Raw genomic sequence first — 16,281 nt, forward strand, 5'->3', positions numbered from 1 at the left:
AATCCACCAAACCCAAAGATTGTCTTGTTTGCTCGAAATTGCCCAAATATGCTTTGCCATAAGAGCTATGTTCCAAACCTTCCCTTCTCTGAAGCCAAGCCCTCCTGAGTTCTTGGGGAGGCAAACTTTCCTCCAAGAAGGAATGTGGAAGTTGCTTCTGGTCCCTTTAGATCCCCAAAGAAAGTCTCTACAACATTTGTCAATAGCCGCTGTGATTTTTTGAGGAAGCAAGAATAAACCCATCCAATAGTTCCTTATACCAAGGAGAATTGAATGGATTAATTGGGCTCGTCCGGCAAAAGAGAGGTTCCTACTAGCCCAAGTGTGTAGATTCTTGTGAAGCTTGTCAAGGATGATACCACAATCAGCAGAACGCCACTTGGTAGGCCGAAGGTTCACACCTAAGTACTTCAAAGGGAAAGAGCCCTCTTCCATTTGTAATATGTTGGCAAGTCTCTGTCTACAAGAAGTTGGAATACCCCCAAAGAACACCGTTGATTTGGCCTTGTTGGCAGATAGACCAGTTGCTTCACTAAACCGTTGGAAGGCCTCTTTCACTATCTGAACTGATTTCTCATTGCCCTTGCAAAAGAGAATAAGATCGTCTGCAAAGCAAAGATTGACCAGGCCTAAAGATTTGCAAAGAGAGTGGAATCCGAAACCTTTCGTCTTAGAACTCTGTATCAGAAGTCTAGATAAATATTCCATTATGAGCACAAACAAAAGCGGTGACATTGGGTCCCCTTGACGAAGGCCTTTTTCACCCTTAAAGGAGCCTTGTATTCTTCCATTAAGCAACAGGCTATAGGTAGCTCCTTGAAGACAGCTTAAAATCCAGCTAATAAACTTTGATGGAAAGCGGAGAGCTTTTAAGATATCAGCCACAAAGCACCAATCAACCGTATCATAGGCCTTGCTCAAGTCAATTTTCATGATGCAGCGAGAAGAAATGTTCTTCCTAGTATAACCTTTAAGAAGATCCTGCAAAATCAAAACATTATGAGCTAAAAGTCTCTTCTTAACAAAGGCACCTTGGTTTCCATGAATAAGCCCAGGCAGAACTTCCGAGAGTCTAGTACAAATCATCTTTGAAATGCATTTGTAAGTTGTGGTGCAGCAGGCTATTGGTCTGTAGTCAGAAGCTCCTTGAGGATTATCAATCTTGGGAATTAGAGATATGGATGTAGCACTCACTTCCTGAGGAAGTTTTCCAGATTGAAAGAAACCCAACACAGCACAAGAGAAATCGTCCCCAATATCATTCCAAAGCTCTTTGAAAAAACACGCTCCAAAACCATCAGGGCCCGGACTTTTGGATGAGTGAATGCTAAATAAAGCTTCTTTGACATCCTTCTTGTTGAACGGCCGAATGAGTTTGAACTGGTGTTCAACAGTAAGCTTATTCCCATACTCCAGGCAGTCCACTTCCAAACGTCTTGAAGCCGAACTCTGTCTCCCCATGAAATTGCGGAAATGATTTTCAAAATGCTCAATCACTTTGTCATAATCATCAACAACCATCCCATTGTCAGTGAAAGAACACACTCTGTTTGCAGCTCTCCTCTTTTTCATGATAGCATGAAAATAGCTTGTATTTTCATCACCAAGCTTTAGCCAACAAGCTTTAGAATTTCGGTGAAGGTAGCTGAAGTACTGTTTTCGAGCACCAAAGTAGCTAGCACGGCTTATTTTTTCAGTTAGAACAGCTGAAGGACTATTCGGATTGTTTGCCAAGGCTTCTTGAGCTTCTATAAACTTGTCTCGAGCTTCATTGTATAGGCCAGTGATATCCTCTTTCTTCTGAACATAGCAGCTTTTCAAAGTGTGTTTCACCCTAAAAAGTTGCTGGTGCAGCGAATTCAAATCTGTGACCTTGTAGTTCTTCCACGTAGTGAGAACATTATCTTTGAAATCCTCTCGGAACACCCAGTGATTGCAAAACCGAAAAGGTTTAATTCCACAATTACCAACCTTGATATGCTTGACTAGGCAGTAACTGTGATCTGAGAGGGCCCCCCATCTGAAGCTTGCTTCTGTATTCGGGAAATGATCTAACCAACTTTCATTTGTGAAAACACGATCCAGCTTTGAGTACACTCGGCTTTCCTCCTCGTGGTTATTGGACCAAGTAAAAAAGGAACCTGAAGTCTTCATCTCTTCAACTTGACCATTAGCAAGCCAAGATTGACTATCCTGGATTTCAATGTCTCTAATTTTCCTTCCTCCACTTCTATCTTTGTAGGCAAACATAGCATTAAAGTCTCCAAGGATAATCCAAGGAGCTTTTAGGTGCCCAATGCTAGTAAGCTTATTCCAAAGATCTTTCCTCTCATTTAGAGAGTTGCTACCATAAACCGCAGTGAGAAAAAACTCCTCCTTGTAACCCACCATTTTGAGTTTACAATGAATAAATTGCCTATCTTCCATCAAAATATCCACTTTAACAAGTTTATCAATCCAAATCAACAAAATTCTAAAAGAAATCTCTTGACTGGAATGAATCTTCCAATACGGATTATTAGTCATAAGTTTGCTAACTCTATCATGATGGATCTTAGTCTCAAAAAGAGCCCCGAAACCCACCTTATTTATCTTACAATGATCAAACACTTCACGCTGCTTCTCCACATTATTCAGCCCCCTAACATTCCAACCTAAAAGATTGAGACTATCCATTTGACAAGTTTCTAATATCAGTAGCCAACATCCCCTCTGCATCCTCTAATGCTTCATAGTCATTACTGGTAGTTGCTTCTTGTTGCGGCCTAATGACATACTTAGTACCTTTCCTCTTAGGAGTCACCCACTGCTCATTATTAGGCTGTATATCCATATGTTTCAATGCCCCTACACCATCAGGAAATTCTCCCCTATCCCCTTTACTATCACCAGTAGGTATAGTAATATTAGTAGCAGATATATCAGAATGATTAGCATCAGTAACATTCGTTTCAAATTCCTTGACACTATCCATTGGTTTCTCACTGTTACTAACTTCCTGTTTGGCAGCATTGTTATTATTCCCTTGCTGTTTTTTCTTCCATATAATCGGTTTCCCTTTGTTGCAGTTGGAAATGGAGTGTCCAAGCATATCGCAAGCCGTACACTTGGTAGGCAACCACTCATATTCAACAGATTGTTCCATTAATTGCTTCTTCTCATTAACATAAGCAATAGTTTTCGGGGGGTCTTCCTTAATCTCAACATCCACTAACACCCGAGCATACTTGATCATAGATCTCTCAAGAGTAACCTTGTCGGCCATGATCGGTTTTCCTATCGTACTAACAAGAGCACTCAAGTTCTTCTTCCCCCAATATTGGAGTCCCAAACCATTTAACCTCACCCAAACCGGGACCGATTTGACCATCCGTGCTGTGTCCATATCCTCAGACCAAGGCCTAAGAATCACTGGTTTTCTATCAAATTGAATTACTCCAGTTTCAAGAATGACATTCCGAGTAACCTCATCTTTGAAACTTACAAGTGTAAACCCTGAGTGCATTCTAACAATTCTTTCCACTCCCAAATTCCCCCAAATTCTTTTGATAAAACCTTCAAACACTCTAAAAGGAGGATTTGCCCCTAAAACAATACACACTATCGATGATCTCCAATATGAAGCCTCTATTTCCACTTCATCCAAATCCAAATTAGCAAACACCTGATCCCCAACTTTGGAAGGTTCAGTATAAGAGAGCTGTGAGGAAGGGGTTTTTACCTGATTCAGATTGAATTTACTCCAGGTGAACTGAGCAGATGCCTGACAATCCATCACCTCCGTATCGTCCGCCCAAGCCGTCGATTTAGGAATCGACTTTTCCACTTCTGCAACAACCTCCTTCTCCGGTTCCAGTTCATCGCACGGGTCTAGGAAGACCTCCGTAGCTTCATCTTGGATTGAGGACAGCTCCGGGCTTGCAGCAGCTACGGTGATATTGGCTGCACGAGGCTTCGATGTACCTTTCCTCTTCTTCACCATGGGAAGAGAATCAGAGCATCACACGCCTACCTGATGCCATGGAAGATTGAAGAGGGAAATCGCACAAGGAGGAGTAGAAACAAGCGAGAAAAAGTGTAATTTGAATTTGAAAATAGTAAATATCTATCTTTTTGCTTAATTATCTATCTTATTTTTAAATTTGATTATATCTGATCTTATTTTTAAATTTAAGGTCAGATATTAAATTTTTTAAATTAATTTTTTTTTAAAAAATAATTTGACCTTATTTAAATTTAAAATAAGATAACTATAATCATGTAATTTTAAATAGATGTAAGATATTTTGCTAACTTTTAAATTTTTTTATTTTATTTATTTAAATTATATTTAAAATCTGAAAAAGATATTCATTTATCTTTTTTAATTTTTTATTTAATTTTTATTTATAAAATAACATTAAATTTTTAAAAGTAGTTAACAAATTTTGTAATGATATTTAGGTTGGTTGAAACCTAATTTTTCAAAATTGTAGGTTTAATTTTAAATATTCTTTTTTTTTAAAATTTTGAAATTTTGAAATTTTACTTTATTTTATTATTTTCGAAAATAATTTTTTTTAATTAATATTTCGAAATTATTTATTTAAAATTAAATAAATCCTACATCCAACTATCCAGCTAATCTTGTTGCAGGAGTATGTGTTTTAGCTTGTTTGTAAGTTTTTAAAACCTATTATTGCTTGATTGCAAATAGCCATGGTTAACTTGTTGAGAGATCCAATGATCTGATTTTAACTCATGGCTCCCTTGGTCAAGTAAATAATTTGTAATAGGTATATTTTCACAATCTTCTTTCATCTGTGTATGACCTAGCAACATGATAGGATCCATCCAAATTATGTGCCTGTGTGAGCCTATGTGTTTAATTTCCTTATAGATGCATATAGGTTGTTGTTGCTAAATAAAATATCATAGTTTTTGATAGATTTTATTTAGGCCCATTTAGTTTTTGGGCCTATTCAATTAATAACAATTGTTCATTTTAAGGTTAAATTCCTCTCTTTTGGGCCTTGTGTGAGAGTTGGGAGCCATAGTAGTGGGTACGACATACTGAACCCAGCACCCCCTCACATGAACTACCCCAATTGTGAAGGCCCATTTGCGTGATTTGAATAACTGTACTAGGTTAATTAAACTAGTTTAACCTAATAAAATTGATTAGCAACATAATTAATTTCATTTATTTTGAAATTAATTTAAGAAAATCATAGTTTAAAGAATTTTATTCGAAGCTAAACTATATGTATTTTCTTTTATTTAATTAAATATAGAATTATAACCAGCTAGATTCTTTCTGAAGCTTAATTTAAATTTTTCATTAAATATTCCTTTTTAAGTTGATATTTAGTTATCTCTAACTAATCAACTTAAATCTGAATATCTTTTGGATTTAAAATTTCAAAATTAAGTTGAGGAATTGGTTATTAAGATTCTTTAGATATTTTTTAAGTTGATATCTTTTCGAATATTAACTTAAAATAGAATATTTTCAAATTAAGTGGTTACAACTTAATTTTTGATATTTAATTAAATTTAAATTTGAAAATATTTAAGTTCTAGATTTTTTCTAATATAACTTAAATTAGATATTTTTTTTTTTTTAAATTTTGTGGAAAAGATACTTAGTCAAATAAGATATTTTCTAGATAGTTATTTGAGACTACTTATTATTTCTAATATTAATAGGAAAAAATTATACATTGTGAAATTAATTATTTATATAATTAATTTTGGTACAATTTATTTTAAGTATATTTTTCCTAGTATTAAACTAGAGATTAATAATTAAGCCTTCTCTAAACTTAATTATTTATTTCTTGAATTTAATACATTTAATTAATTTGAAAATTAATATCTAAGTTGATTTTCATCATGATATTTTTAGTTGAAATTTATTTTTTTAACTAAATTTAAATAATTTTCAAAATATATTTTTTTCTTTATTTTATTAATCAAATTTCGAAATTGCATTTCTTAAATGCTGGAATTTCAAATTTTATTTGAAAAAATAGACTAAATTTGTAAATTATTTATTTTAATTTTGGGCCAACTTAAATCAATGATTTTTCATTTAATGATTAATTAAAATAAATGAGGTAAAATATATTTAATTAGAAAATGAATTAATTAGTCCATGAAAATCTAGATAGATATTGTCTGTTTTTGCTTGAAGTATTTTTCTAGTGTATTTAATTAAATAGAAAATTAATATTTAAGTTGATTTTCATCATCATACTTAAATATTTGAAATTTTTCTTATATATTTAATTAAATAGGAAAATTATATTTTTTGTTGTAAATTAATTTTATTAATTAATTTTGGGCCAACATTAAATTAGAATAATTTTTTCCAGGATTTTTTTTATTTTAATATGCATTTTCGAAAATTGTATTCTTAAATACTTTAATTTTTTGAAATGCAATATATATTTATAGAAAATTAAATTTTGTAACAACTTAAATTGAATATTTTTCTAAATATTTATTGGAAATTATTACTAAGATGGAAGAAATTCATGTTATTTTCATATCCATCTAAGTAAAATTTATAAATATTAAATTAAAATTTATAATTAGAATTTTTCATTCTAAATTGGAAATTTTAATTAAATAAATTTATATTCAAAATAAATAGATTAAAGTAAGTATCAAAGAAAATACAACTCTCTTTAAATAATGAGCTTTATTATTATTAGGATATTCGATCTCCATTGTTGGTCTTACAATAGTTAAATATTTTCAATATAACCTCGAGACGCTAGACTTCGTCCCCCTATGGATGGTTATTCGTTGAACGCATTTAACACCGTAAGATCTCATTTGATAAGTGTTTTGTAAGTTTTCGTCTCTATTAGACTCTCCCCTACGGTGACTACTTAGAGATAAACTTATGAAACATGAAACAATGGTGGAAGCTCATAAAATGAGAATAACCTTGATTCTCGCCTACCAGGACAACGTTGGATTCTTATTTTTGATCGAATAAAAGGTTGCTAGAATGGTTTGCATTTTAGATGAGCTGACAACTCTATTCAATGAATGATACTTTGACTCTCGCCTACCGGGACACTGTATCATTTTGTTGGAAACCTTGGAAATTATTTAGGATTGTATATTTTAGTATTTTCACTTGTCATTCCTACTTGCTATACGTTTAATAATTTCTGAATTGTGTATGAATTTATATTGAACCATATTATTTTCTGTTATTAAGTTGTACTTTAATTTCGAATCTTCATTGTTGGTTTAACTTAGTTTGTTTATCTAATGAGATAAATCCCTAGTGGATTTTCACCATTAGACATACATAATAGTGTTAGATCTCAAAAGATAAATATTGTATATGCGACATCTAGCTGTTCATCAATTGATGACACCTTAGACTAGTATTTTTACGATATGAAATAAGAAGATTATATAAATAAGATTACTTTGACTTTCGCTAATCGAAGCATCGTTGGATTCTTATTTAAACAACGAAATTATGCATGGAGTATGCATCGGAAGGGACCGATATTGAACTTTGACTTAGATTTATTAAACTTACCTTAATATCTATTCAAGTCAATATCGCCTAGTTGATCCTAGATAAAATGATCTTAATCCTGTTATGATTAGGCTCAATCTTCAGAGGCTATTCGTGTTCTTTGATTTGTTAGTTAAGCCTACTTTTGGATCAAGGTGATACGTACATTTTGGGAACACGGTAGTGCAATTGAGTGGGAGCGCTAACATAAACATGGAATCTGTAGCTTCTATCTGGCGAATAGTAAGTAAAGGATGATCTCCTTCGAGCTTGACCAAACAAAAATAAATGGTGGAGATCTCATTTCACATAAGCTGAAATATCATTTATACGGGGATAAGTGTTTTAAGGATTAAATACATTGTATGGTGTAACGGTAATCTAATCCCTTTACAGTGTAGATCATTCATATAGAGGATCATTGATCAAATTAGGATTATAACTAATGATGTGTCTATATGGTGGAACATATAGAGCATTCTATATACTGAGAGTGCAATTCTAAGTTCTATGCGTGGATTCAACGAAGAATTAATAAGTTAGTGAATTTTAGTAATAAATTCTTGATCGGCTTATTGGAAGCTCGGTTATATAGACCCATGGTCCCCGCACTAGTTGAGATAATATTGCTTGTAAGACTCATATAATTGGTTTTGATTAATCAATTATAACTCTCAAATTAGACTTTGTCTATTTGTGAATTTTTTCACTAAGTAAGGGCGAAATTGTAAAGAAAGAGTTTTAGGGGCATATTTGTTAATTATGATACTTTGTATGGTTCAATTAATAAATATGATAAATGACAATATTATTTAATAATTATTTATAGTTATTAAATAGTTAGAATTGGCATTTAAATGGTTGAATTTGAAAATTGGCGTTTTTGAGAAAATCATATGCAGAAAAGATAAAACTGCAAAATTACAAAAAGTGAGGCCCAAATCCACATTGTATGGCCGGCCACTTTTGTAGGGCTTTTCCTCTGATATTTTCATTATTTTAATACCAAATAATTCAAACCTAACCCTAGTGGAATGCTATAAATAGATACTGAAGGCTTCAGGAAATTGACACACTTAAATTTTCTACTTTTTCATTCAAAAAAAAAATGAGCCTCTCTCTCTCCCTATCTTTGGCCGACCACTCCATCTTTCTCTTCGTCATTGAGATTTCGAAATCCTTAGTGTTAGAGTAGTGCCCACACACAGCAAGTGATACCTCAATCATAGTGAGGAAGATCGTGAAGAAAGACTTTCAGCAAGAAGGAGTTTCAGCACTAAAGATTCAAAGAAAGAGATCGAGGTTCAAATATTGATAATGCTCTGCTACAGAAAGGAATCAAGGGCTAGATATCTGAACGGAATGAGTCATTTAATTCCGCTGCACCCAATGTAAGGTTTCCTAAACTTTATATGTGTTTATTTCATCGTTTTAGAAAGTTCATATTTAGGGTGTTAATCAACATACTTGTGAGTAGATCTAAGATCCTGGTAAAATAATTCCCAACAGTCTATTCAATGGACTTAACAAAACTTCCTGTTCCTTGTACTATAGGTAGGAATGTCAATCTGGGCTATTTTCGCGGGCCGGGCCGGGCCCCCGGCCCGACGGGCCAACTGTGGCCCGAATGATTCGGGCTCTTATCGGGCTTCTGGCCCGGCCCGGCCCGGCCCGGTATATATTATTTCGGGTCGGGCCCGGCCCGGCCCGGTTTCAAATATTAAAAAAAAACCTAAATCCCTAAAAAAAAATCTCTGGGTGATGAAAACTATGTTGAATTATTTGCTGGGTTTGTCCTATTTTCCCCATATTTAATCAAGATTTTAATGGGTTGGTAAGGATTTTTATTGGTTGATAGCAGTCCACTTATTACTCGTAGAATTGGGATTTTCTTCCTTGAGATCGATCGACTGAGTATATATAAGTATTCATAATCAATTATATCGGCATAGAGAATTGATTAAGTTTTCTTACTGGTATGTATTGTTTTTTCTTCAATATAATATATGTATATATATAAGTTTTCTTACTGGTATGTCTGGTCAAGCTTTTCAAGCTTTCATCAGCTATAGTAGACCTGTACACGTTTTCCTTCCCAAGAATGATCTGAAACAAGCTTTTGTGATCCTTACAAGAGTTTTACTTGAATACGGTATTCAATGGCAGCATATATATATGTGTGTATTTCACTGTCAAGCAAAGCGATATTTTTGTATTATTGTGCCATGTTGTACCGAGACTTGAATTACAGAACTTATTTGTCTTAATTTACAAGGGTGATTATTTTCTACCTAAATTTTATGTCTGCAATGAATAATTATAATTCTTAACAACTCTCCAAGTAGATTTTATGGTTGGTTTCATGAGTTCAGGAGTCATTTTCCCATTGTTCCTTTAAGAAAATAACATAATATATAAAAAAAGTGTCTATAATGAATTGTCTCAACAACCACCAAAATTAAATACCCAAATAAAACAAAACAAAATAATAAGTATTCTTAAAAAAAAAAAAAAAAAAAAAAAAAAACCGGGTCGGGCCTAACCCGGCCCGATTATCTCGGGCCGGGCTTGACCCGCTAGGCCAAAAGAAGGAGTCGGGCCGGGCCGGGCCGGGCCAAAGTGATGTCGGGCCGGGCCCGGCCCGGCCCGACTGACATTCCTAACTATAGGTTTGAGTTTATCTAAACCTATGGCTTGTGGTATACCTGGTAATTACTTACTCTAATACAAGCCTAAGATGCTGAAGCATTTTCTTTCCAATTGAAATCTATAGAAGCTTCACAACTTCTTAGATATAGATTTTATTTATCTAAGGAAAAGTCTCAACTATTCCAGAGAAGATAAATCCATGACAGAATTTCTTAAATCAACAGTGAGAGGTCTGAGATATGCTTTTGTATGCCTTAGACCAGACACCTGCTGTTGAGTGGGAGTAATGAGTAGGTATCAGATTAATTCAGGAGAAGAACATTGGAAGAGAATCAAGTAAATTTTAAGATTAAGAAGAGGAACTATATGTTAGTCGATAAGGGTGTGTTTAAAACTCTTAGACTACACCACATCAGATTTCGAGACTTGCCTTTGTGATATAAAGTCTGCTGAGAAGATGGTGATTACTTTGGGGGTGGAGTAGTGATTTTGGAGAAGTTTAAAAACCTATCTGAAATCTCTTAGTCTACCAAAGAGAGACTGAATGTTAAAAGTTGCAAGAAAGGTACTTATACAGTCTAAGGAAAGTTCTATACATTTGTGGCACTGTTCCAACTTGCCTTAACTACTAGGGTTACTTCCTGAATAACCAAGAAGTAGTTGCCAAAAGTATAGAATCCAGTATCCCAAGAGAGTAGACATATAGAGAGGAATTTCACATTATCAAGGATTTTGTGATTAAGGAAGAGTAATGGTGGAGAAGAGGTTGTGTTTAATTCAACCTGTCAGATCCTATTACGAGGAGTTTACTACTATTACACTTGATTGGTATATCAAGGTGTTAATGATTATTTGAAATGCACTTTTTGTTTTATATTAGTGCAAGTGGGAGTTTGTTGGGTTTTATGCCCTAAATAAAACTCATTTCATATAATCAGATTTACTTATTAATAACGATCAGAAATAACATTTTATGTTGCATGGTTCACATGATTTATTTCATTATTATATGTATATAATGTATGAATTCTTTTTAAGTCCAGAACATATGAGTTTGTTAAAGATTATAGTGTTGTCAGCACAGTGGAATATAATCTTAATTATATGTTCAAAAGTTTATTCCCTGATTTGTCAGAACACTGGATTTAGAATGACATTGTATAATCAGCGATAGGTATTCTTACATCTTGGAAAAGTGTTATGTCCTTTCGAGGACATTGGCAAAGTTTACCAGTATCGGATGTATTTAGTATACATCGGAAGGGACCGATATTGAACTTTGATTAGATACATTAAAACTTACCGTAATATCTATTCAATTCAATATCACCAGTTGATCCTAGATTGAATGATCTTAATCCAGATATGGTTAGGTTCAATCTCAAGAGTGTTATTTGTGTTCTTTGATTTGTTAGTTAAGCCTACTTTTGGTTCAGGGTGATACGTACATTTTGGGAACACGGTAATGCAATTGAGTGGGAGCGCTAACATAAATATGGAATCTATAGCTTCTATCTGGCGAATAGAAAGTAAAGGATGATTTCTTTCGAGCTTAACCAAACAAAAATAAATGGTGGAGATCTCATTTCACTTAGCTGAAATATTATTTATACAGGGTTAAGTGTTTTAAGGATAAAATACATTGTAGGGTGTTACGGTAATTTAATCCCTTTACAGTGTAAATCATTTATATAGAGGATCATTGGTCACATTAAGGTTATAACAATGGATAACTAATGACGTGTCTATATCATGGAACATATAGAGCGTTCTATATGACTGAGAGTGCAATTCCAAGTTCTAAATGTGGATTCAATGAGAAATTAATAAGTTAGGGAATTTACTTGGTAAATTCGGTTCGACTTATTGGAAGCTCGGTTATATAGACCCATGGTCCCCATACTAGTTGAGACCATACTGCTTGTAAGACTCAGTTAATTGATTTTAATTAATCAATTCTAATTCTAAAAGTTAGATTAAATCTACTTTATGAATTTTCACTAAGCGAGGGCGAAATTGTAAAGAAAAGAGATTTTTGGTTTATTTATTGATTAAGAGACTTTACATGTCTAAATTAATAAATATATTAAATGGCAATATTATTTAATAATTATTTTCAAGTTATTAAATAATTAGAATTGGCATTTAAAAGGTTAAATTGGAAAATTAGAATTTTTGAGAAAATGGGAATGGAAAATAACAAAATGGGAAAGTTACAAAGTGAGAGAGTAAGTGCCCACACACAGAAATTTCTCTCTTCAGAAAAACTGAGCCTTCCTCACTTTCTATACCTGGCCGAAATCCCTTTCTCTTTTCCCTTCATCAATTTCGTGACCCTAGTGAAAGAGTAAGTGCCCACACACAGCAAGCAGTAACTCAATCATAGATTGGAAGACTGTGAAGGATCAAACTTGAAGAAGAAGGACATTCGGGCTCAGATCTTGATTATACTCTGCTACAGAAAGGATACAAGGGTTAGAGATCTGAGTGGAAGGAGACATTAATTCCTCTGCATCAATGTAAGGTTTTCTTAATTTTATATTTGTTTATTTTATCGTTTTAGAAAGTTCATATTTAGGGTGTTTAAACAACATACTTGTGAGTAGATCTAAGATCCTGGTAAAATAATTTCCAACAACTGGTATCAGAGCCATGGTAATTGATTTACTTGCATGAAATTTGGACTTTAAAACGATTGTTTGTTTGTTTTTAGATGGTATCATGTTGTATTGAGTGTTATTTGATGATTGATTGATGTTTGTAAATTTTCGTGAAAAATAATTGCGATTCTGTTTCTGGAATTATTTTTATTGGATAGTATGGAAAAAATTAAGCAAGTTAGCCTTTTACAGAACTCAATTTCGATTTTATTTGAATTAGTTATGAATTTTTGAAGATTTGAAAAAATAGGGGCTCTACTGAAATTTTCCTGCGATCGCGAAAACTGTCCGTACAGCTCACAATTTTTTCGTTTTTCTTCGATTTTTCATGCTTTTTCATGGAATTAACTTCCGATTTTTTGTATAGTTTTGTATATATACTATTACTATTCCTAATTCAATTCTAATTATCATTTTGAATTAATTTAATATTTTTTAAATTTAATTCAAGATATTAGTGTAATTTGAATTTGAATAGAATTAGTATCTATCTTCTTGCCTAAAAAAAAAAAAATCTATCTTATTTTTAAATTTGATTATATCTTATCTTATTTTTAAATTTAAGGTCAGATTTTATATATATTTTTAAATTAATTTTTTTTTAAGATATTTTGACCTTATTTAAATTTAAAATAAGATAATTATAATCATGTAATTTTAAATAGATGTAAGATATTTTGCTAACTTTTAAATTTTGTTATTTTATTTATTTAAATTAAATTTAAAATCTGATAAGATATTTCATTTATCTTTTCTAATTTTTATTTTTAAAATAACATTTAATTTTTAAAAATAGTTAGCAAATTTTTGAAATGATATTTAGGTTGATTGAAACCTAATTTTTCAAAATAGTAGGTTTAATTTTAAATATTTTTTTAAATAATCTCGAAATTTAAATTTTTTATTTTCGAAATAAATATTTATTTTTTTTATTTATTTTTCGAAAATTAAATTAATTTTTTTTTAATTATTTAATTATTTATTTCTCGAAATTGTTTATTTAAAATTAAATAAATCATACTTCCAACTATCCAGCTAACCTTCTTGCAGGAGTATGTGGTTTTAGCTTGTGTGTAAGTTTTCAAAACCTATTATTACTTGATTGCAAATAGCCATGGTTACTTTTTGCCAGATCTAATGATCTGATGGCTCCCTTGGTCAAGTTAATAATTTGTAACTGGTAAATTTTACAATCTTCTTTCATTTGTGTATGACCTAGCAACATGATAGGATCCATCCAAAGTGTGCCTGTGTGAGCCTATATGTTTATTTTGTTTTAATATAGATACATATAGGTTGTTGCTAAATAAAATGTCACACCATGATAGATTTTATTTAGGTCCATTTAGTTATTGGACCTATTCAATTAATAACAGTTATTCATTTTAAGGTTAAATTCCTCTCTTTTGGGCCTTGTGTGAGAGTTGGGAGCCATAGAAGTGGGTACGACATACTGAACCCAGCACCCCCTCACATGAACTACCCCAATTGTGAAGGCTCATTTGCCTGATTTGAATAACTGTACTAGGTTAATTATATTAGTTTAACCTAATAAAATTGAATTAGCAACATAATTAACTTTTAAAATATATGAAATTTATTTTCATTTTAATATTTTAAAGTTAATTTTAAGAAAAACACTTTTAGTTTAGATATTATTTCTAGACAAACTATTTGTATTTTTCTTGTATTTAATTAAATATAGAATTTTAACTAACTAGATTCTTTCTGGAACTTATTTAATTAAATATTCCTATTTAAGTTATAAATTAGTTGTAACAACTGATTTTTCTTATCTAACTTAAATTTGAATATTTGATTTAAATTTTAAATCAAGTTGAGGAATCCTAGGCATTAGTTATTAAAGATTCTTAAGATATTTTTTAAGTTAATATCTTTTCGAATATTAACTTAAAATGGAATATTTTAGATATTTTTTAGGTTAATATCTTTTCAAATATTAACTTAAAAAGATGTCTTCAAATTAAGTGGTTACAACTTAATTTTTGATATTTAATTAAATCTAAATTTGAAATTATTTAAGTTTTAGATTTTTTTCTATATAACTTAAATTAGATATTTTTCAAATTTTTGAAAAGATACTTAGTCAAATAAGATATTTTCTAGATAGTAATTTCTAGACTACTTATTATTTCTAATATTTAAATAGGAAAATTATACTTTGTGAAATTAATTATTTAAATAATTAATTTTGGTACAATTTTATTAAGTATATTTTTCCTAGTATTAAATAGAAATTAATAATTAAGCCTTCTCTACACTTAATTATTTATTTCTTGAATTTAATACATTTAATTAACTTGAAAAATCTAAATATCTAAGTTGATTTTCATCATGATACTTAAATATTTATTGATTTTTCATGACACTTAATTAAATAGAAAATTATTTTTAGGTTGAAATTTAATTTTTCAACTTAAATTTATATGATTTTCAATATATATATTTTTCTTTATTTTATTAATCAATTTCGAAATTTCCATTTTAATTATGCAATATTTTCGATTTTTTTTTTTTATTTATTTTGAAAAATAGATTGAGTTGAAAATTAATTATTTATTTTAATTAATTCTTGGACCAACTACAATCAATGATTTTTTCATTTAATTGATTAATTTAAAATAAATGAATTTAAAATATATATATTAATAGAAATTGAATTAACTAGTCAAAAGAAAATCTAGATAGGTGATATTTTTGCTTGAAGTATTTCTTTTCTATTTTTTATTATTTTCGAAAATTGTATATTTTTAATATATACTTAATTTTTCGAAATTCAATAAATATATTCTAATTTTTAAGTTGCTAATTATTTAATTCAATTCAACTTAAATTAATTTCCTTAATATTTATATTTAAGATTATTACTAAGATGAAAATAATTAATTTTATTTCAATCACCATCTAAGTATAATTTTATAAATATTATATTAAATTCTTATTTTTTGAATTTTAATTCTTAATTTTGAATTTAATGAGAATTTATTTATTAGAATAATAAAGAAAATACATTTTAAATAATGAGCTTTATTATTATTAAGATATTCGATCTCCATTGTGGGTTTTACACCGCGTTTGTTTTAGTGAGTAATCCTCCCTAATGGAGGAACGTTCATTAGCAATTTCGCACCGTTTAATCTCGCATGATAAGTGGTTTGTAAGTGTTTTATATGGTATAGATCACCCTAATGGTGGCGACCATATTTGACTTGCAAATTGCGAAACAATGGTAGAAGCTCATGAGATAGAATAGCCTTGACTCTCGCCTAAACGGGCAACGCTGGATTCCAATCTTGATCGAATAAAAGGTTGCTAGAATGTTTAACATTTTAGATGAGCTGACAACTCTATTCAATTGATGGTAGCTTTGACTCTCGCCTAAACGGAACACTGATATCAGTTTGTTGAAAAACCTTGGAAATT

This window comes from Cannabis sativa, chromosome 5, assembly GCF_029168945.1.
Source record: "Cannabis sativa cultivar Pink pepper isolate KNU-18-1 chromosome 5, ASM2916894v1, whole genome shotgun sequence".
NCBI lineage: Eukaryota > Viridiplantae > Streptophyta > Magnoliopsida > Rosales > Cannabaceae > Cannabis > Cannabis sativa.